Here is a 7,524-nt window from a genome sequence, read left to right as displayed (position 1 = left end):
AAAAAATATGAATAGTAGTAGTAAATCTGTTATAGAATAACTACTACTATAATAGTGAGAATAGGCCTCCAGGGGAAACTCACTTAAAACAAAAACGCGCCAAGACCCATACGGCCTAGCCTAAAGGCTTACCGTGGTGTGGAAACTTGGGTCACCTAAGCTCTTTAGAGATTATACAATTGAAAAGAATTGCAGCTACAGTTTAATTGTGTGTCTAGATAGTATAGACCTCTAAAGAATAAAATACCACAAATGTTTTACTTGAATTAGGCATCCTTCTCCTCCTTCTCTTCCTCCTTTACCTCCTCTTCCTCTTCCTCTTCCTTTTCCTCTTCCTTCTCCTTTTCTTCCTCTTTTTCTCTTCTTCTTCCCTTACCCTCTCTTCTTCTTCCACCTTTTCCTTATTTTCTTCCTTCTTCCTCTCCTCCTTCTCATTTCCTCCTTCTTTTTTCCTCCTCTTCTCCTTATCCTCCTTCTCTTCCTCCTTTTCCTCTTTTTCTCCTCCCCATCCCTCTTCCTTCTACTCCTCCTCTTCTTCCTTTACCTCATCCTCTTTTTTATTCCACTCCTCCTCCTCCTCATCTAGGTAAAGTATATTTAAATACATGTACTACCCATCTTTGTTTTAGTTTTTCTCCTCTGTTATTTATATAGGTTTTCTATGTTGTCAGTAAAGTTATTAGTTTTCATTGCTCTAAAATACAAAATCACTGATAGGTGTATAATTTTTAATGTAAAATCAAACAACCGTGATTCTCATCTATACTCTTGACTATAGCAGTCACAACAAACATAGATGTCAACATTGCAATACATCAGAACAGTAGATTGTATCAACAGCATTACATTGTAATAGTCATTAGCACCATACAGAAATGTAGAAAAGTAGCTAGAGATAATACAAATTTAACAGCAGTATAAAAAAAGGATACAATAGAGGCTGTATTAGGAGCTATTAGCATTACATTAGAAGTCAACATATATTCCAAACCCTCCTCAGTTAAGATAAAACAAGTATAAAAAATATAGTCATACTCAATACACAGACAACAAAGATATGTTTACAGTTACAACACAAACAAAGACATAAACAGTAAATTTAAACATTTAACAAAACCCTTAATATAATATGGTTAGGCCTAACTAAAGAACACAATGATTATAACAGGTTTCAATGTAGGATACAACAAGATATACAGTGAACAGTTGTGGTAGTACATAAATGTGTTTGTTGATCCACAAAAAGTAGTTGTCAACAAAAGTTACACCAGAAACCACAATCAGTGGTGATAAGATCAACACATATCAGTCATTACTATCAGATATACAACTCTATACAAGTGATTGTATATTAGAACAGTACAAATATTAAGTGTAATACAGTGCAGTACAAATGTAATACAATGCAATACAAATATAATAAAATGTAGTACAAGTGTAATACTATACCAGTTTCAAGTACCAGAGATACAGGTAAGTCATTAAAATCAATTACATTCATTACTATAAACTTGATGAAATTACCCAATTTGTTTCTTGTTATTCAACACCTCAATAAAAATAAGCACTAAATAAAAATTCATTAACACTAAGTTAACTCCAAAAAAGACTTGTTTTGGTCTACATGCATTAGGTTGCAGTTAAGGTCCAAAGTTAAGATTATATCACAATTTGGTAGAAATATGTTACACAGGAAATACCAAACAGTTGGGTACTAGTAAGATTCAAACCCACAACCAGACATACACAGACAGGATACAATACTAAAAGTCAAAATATTTACCCCACCAGATCAGTGACTAGTAGGATTCAAACCCACAGCCTCTGAGTTGAGGCAGTACATAAATATGTTTACATGAACAAATAGCTGTCAACAGTTGTTATACCAGAAAGATGACATCACTCACAATTCACACATATCAGATATACTTGTAGTACAACTCTACAAAAGTATTGGTGTATTAGTAAGATGTATTAAAATACAGTGCAAGTAATAGTAAAAAGTACAGTACTCAAATTTCAATACATTAGTACAATCTGTTGTAGTGAATCCCCCATATCAAGTTAATAGTTACAGAGATACAGGTAAGCCAGTATATACATTCATTACTATAGAACAAGCTTTATCAGGTATTCTATAGATACTTTGTTATTCAATACATCAATAAAAATAGCTCAAAGCAGATTTCATCAACACTAGCGCTCCAGTGTCACAAATATGAACTAATAGACTTGTTTCGGTAGAGAGTGAGGTTATGTTACGTATGCATTACAATCTTGGCAAAAAGTGAGGTTAGGTCAATTAGCGGTAACAGTTGGCGGGAAAAATAGACAACATACACAGTACATAAAATAAAGTTATATCATTTAGCAATACAGTTGACAGTAAAGCAGATGACAGCTCCTACATACACAAGTAAGGTTAATATATTAACAGGAACCATTGGCAGAAAAACACACAGCCTACATATACAAGTAAGGTTATGTTACAGATACAATCTTTACAGTAAAAATCATAGCTGATTAATTTGACAGAAACATGTTACACAACCATAAAAAATTTTACTCTCACTGATAAGATTCAAACCCTCAACCCTAGACTCATACACAAACAATTAACTAGAATACAACACCATACAAAATCATAGTGACCAGAAATAAAATAATCAGTGTTTGGTAAAGATTGAACCCATAACCTCAGGATCTCACACTCAAACAGTTAACTCCCTATACCATGGTAAACCCTATAGTAACCAGCAATGAGACAATCACTGAATAATAAAAATCAAACCTACAACCTCTGGGGGCATACACAAACAATTAACTACAATACAACATTAAAAATCACCCCAATCAGATATGATACAAACAGTGGCTGGTGAGGATCAAACCCACAAACCTCTGGGATCAAGGACTCACACTACTTCCACTACAATACAATACCATACCAAAAACACCCCAACCAGAAATAAAACAATCATTGTCTGGTAAGGATCGGACCCGCAACCTCAGGGAACAATGTCTCACACATAAACTCTTAATACCATACTAAAACACAAGTTAATACCATAACCAGAAATGAGACAATTGAAACTAGTAGGATTCTAACCTACAAACCTCTGAGATCAAAGACTCACACAACTCCCACTACAATACAACACCATACCAAGAATCAATTCATCACCCCAACTAGAAATGACACATTTGGTTATTGATAAAGATCAAACCCTCAAACCTCCGGGATCATAGGTTCACATTCTAAACAAGTTAACTACTCCTACTTCAATACTAACACTCAAAATATCACCCTGACCAGAAGAGAAGCAGTTGGTGATTGATAAGAATCAAACCCATGAACCTCTAGAATCAAAGACCCATACTACTCCCACTACAATACAACACCATACCAAAAATCAATATATCACCCCATCAAAAAATAACACATTTGGTAATTAGTAAAAATCAAACCCGTGAACCTCTAAAGTCATAGATTCATACACAAACAGTTAACTATAATACAACACCATACCAACAAGAAAAAAAACACCCCAACCAAAAAATTACATGTTTGGTGATTAGAAAGGATCGAACCCATGAACCTCTAACACATACCATGTGCTCTAACTCATACACATCTTCATACACAACCAAGCACTAGAAAAAAAACATAAATTCAAACCACCCATCATCCCAAAAATACATAACATATATAAAATGTAAATTTAATATCCAACATTTGGTGGCCTTTACAAAAGCCGTTTTTTATACTTAATGGTTACAACACCATACCAAGAATCAATTCATCACCCCAACTAGAAATGACACATTTGGTTATTGATAAAGATCAAACCCTCAAACCTCCGGGATCATAGGTTCACATTCTAAACAAGTTAACTACTCCTACTTCAATACTAACACTCAAAATATCACCCTGACCAGAAGAGAAGCAGTTGGTGATTGATAAGAATCAAACCCATGAACCTCTAGAATCAAAGACCCATACTACTCCCACTACAATACAACACCATACCAAAAATCAATATATCACCCCATCAAAAAATAACACATTTGGTAATTAGTAAAAATCAAACCCGTGAACCTCTAAAGTCATAGATTCATACACAAACAGTTAACTATAATACAACACCATACCAACAAGAAAAAAAACACCCCAACCAAAAAATTACATGTTTGGTGATTAGAAAGGATCGAACCCATGAACCTCTAACACATACCATGTGCTCTAACTCATACACATCTTCATACACAACCAAGCACTAGAAAAAAAACATAAATTCAAACCACCCATCATCCCAAAAATACATAACATATATAAAATGTAAATTTAATATCCAACATTTGGTGGCCTTTACAAAAGCCGTTTTTTATACTTAATGGTAAAGTTCCGCTTAAGCCTTCTTTTAGCTGTTTTTAACATTGGATACATGAATTATCATTTGTTTTGCATTTGTTATGGACTACAGCATATAGATATGTATAAAATAAAATACAAATAATATGTTTTTTTTACACACACTATATATATATATAAATTAGGAAATTGAGGTTATCATTTACGACTATAAACACCATACCTGTAACTGCTATCGTAGCTCGATGGCTAAGACATAAAAACCATCGTCTAGGAGACCCGGGGTCAATACCCGGTCAAGGCACACACTTATTATCCACAAAATAGTTTAATAAAAATACCTACATACATGGCTATTCGCAGAATCCGAAGCAATGCTGTCGGTTCTGATGGGATACCTATCCGCTTTATCAAAGACATCCTCTACGCAATCCTTCCTACTATCACGTTCATTTTTAATGCATCTTTGCGGCACTGTTCATTCCCTTCATTTTGGAAGTCTGCCATAATGTCCGTCCCCTAAAAAAGATCTCAGCACCAACTCTGGTTGGGGATTTCAGGCCGATAAGTATTTTGCCCGCTCTATCTAAAGGCCTAGAAAGGATCGTTCACTGTCAAATCACTGAATTCATCACTGAAAATAACATTCTATCTGACTATCAATCTGGTTTCAGATCAGCGCACAGTACAGAAACAGCACTCCTTCGAGTGACTGAAGACATTAGACTTGCTATGGAGCGTCGACAGGGAACGATTCTAACTCTGTTTGATTTTTCCAAAGCATTTGACTGTGTTAATCATGACTTGCTGGTGCAGAAATTAAGGGCAATAGGGTTTTCCCAGAATTCTCTTAAATGGCTGAGATCTTATCTGTCAGATAGGCAGCAATGTGTGGAGGTTGGTGACACAAGATCAGACTGGATGACTGTTACATGCGGTGTGCCTCAAGGATCAATCCTTGGACCACTGCTCTTTGTACTGTACGTCAACGACATAAACTCGACCTTGACCAACTGTAAACACCACATGTACGCTGACGACTTACAAATCTATGACTATTTTACTGCAAACAACGAAAATGACTGTGTCAGAAGGATCAATGAAGACGTTAACCGAATAGTTACTTGGACTGAGAATCATGGACTGAGACTAAATCACGAAAAGACAAAACCGATTGTAATCTGCCACCCTCGACTTCACCCTTCAATTGACTTAGACTCAATAAACCCAATCACAGTCGGTGGCAAAGCACTGCCCTACTTTGACAATGTAAAGAATCTTGGCATATCTTTCAACTCTTCACTTACTTGGGACACAGCAGTTACGGACACACGAAAAAAGGTTTTTGCCTCCATACATTCACTGAAAAGATTGCAGAACTTTTTGCCACAACACACAAAACTTCATTTGATCAAATCACTTGTACTGCCCCACTTCAGTTACTGCAACTCATTGATCAATGACATGACTGTGATTCAGGCGGATATGCTCCAGCGGTCTCAGAATTACGCTTTGAGATTTGTCTATGGTCTGCGACGTATGGAGCATATCACGCCATACTACCTTGAGGCAAACATCTTGAAACTAAATTATCAAAGATCCATCAAAATTTTGTCATTAGTCTTTTTAATTTTGAAATCAGGCTCCCCGAAATATTTTACATCAGATTTTAAATTTGTGTCTCAGGGTAGTACACGAATTTCTCGTTCTTCTTCGATCACATTGCGTATACCTCATCATGTGACCACCGCTTATGACAGGGCTTTTGTTGTTACCGCTTGCCGTCTTTGGAACAACCTACCCCTACACATTAAATCCCTTGATAAACGTTCCCAGTTTGTGGCGGCACTAAAAAATCTCTACTTTGAGCAAATGGTCTCGGCTGGCGTGTCCTAGGGCTTCTGCGTCTTTGCGCGATTACTGGTGCGTATGCGTGTGAGAGTGTGACAGTTTTTTCTGTTGTATATTCTATTAATTTATAATAATTACTATTTTTTTAATTAGTTAATTAGTTAAATAGATTGAATTTTTGTTAACTTGTACTTGATGTGTTAAATATGTGTTTTTATATTAGATTAAGAAATGTCATTGTATTTTTATTTATTTATATTTAAGTTTGTCAGGTTAAGTGTAAGAGAGGGCCATGTGGCCCTAACTTTGCCTGGTAAAATAAAGAATTTTTCATTTCATTTCATTTCATTTCATTTTCATTTCATTTCATTTACATATAAAAAGGTCACATGATCAACTAGTAACTCCTATGTAAACATAAAACTAACCCTAACAACCCCTAACATTCAAACATATATGTATTCACTACCCCTGAGGATTAAACTACCACTCTAGGGGTGGTTTTGCCCCGATCGCTGGGTATCCTACTCCCAATATAAATATTATATAGATGTTGTATAAATATTATATACATTAGTTAAAAGACATAAAGATTAAAAGTTAGATTATAGCTTACACACATTAAAAAGTACACGTTATACAGTGTCAATATACAGTTATTAAATAAAAATGTACTCAGGGATAAAAAAGCAGTTTATTTACATTAGATTTGGCAGTAAATCTATTCCCCATAAGAACCCATGTTAGGCCCAAGGTGACGGCCCTAACTACTTCCTTCGTTTCCTAAACATTTCTTTGCCGGGTTTCTAAACATGCAAACTGTTTACACTTCAAAACCAAACAAAACAGCTGGGATTTAATTTTTTGACTAACGTATTGACATCTGTTCAGAATAGAATAACATTCAAATCAGTCACAATGTTATCCTTATGGAAGAAACTTTGAGGGCAGCCCACGCCCTTAAAAAGATATATTTCGAAAATCTAAAGCCAGTTTGCACATCTACAAACCTAGACGAATATTTTGGTATATAATATGTAGGGTTAAATCTTAATACAAAAAAGCCTTATTGTTCACAAAGTTTCATGTCGCGTATTAAATATATAGATAGATGCTTATGGTGAGTATTACAACGAAGTATGGTAGACTACTCCTAAAGTATTTTATTATATTAATCTAGGTTTTGTTGTTATCATTTAGTGGAACTATCAACCAAACTTTTAAAAATAGGGTTGAAATGAATGAATGGATAAAACTGCATTTCGGGTAGTGGTATCCAAGCATAACAGACTTTTTGTTGG

This window comes from Macrosteles quadrilineatus, unplaced genomic scaffold (assembly GCF_028750875.1).
Source record: "Macrosteles quadrilineatus isolate MER2022 unplaced genomic scaffold, UCM_ALF_1.0 Scaffold_4__1_contigs__length_99947679, whole genome shotgun sequence".
In the NCBI taxonomy this organism is placed as follows: Eukaryota; Metazoa; Arthropoda; class Insecta; order Hemiptera; family Cicadellidae; genus Macrosteles; species Macrosteles quadrilineatus.
This window is presented reverse-complemented; position numbering follows the sequence as displayed.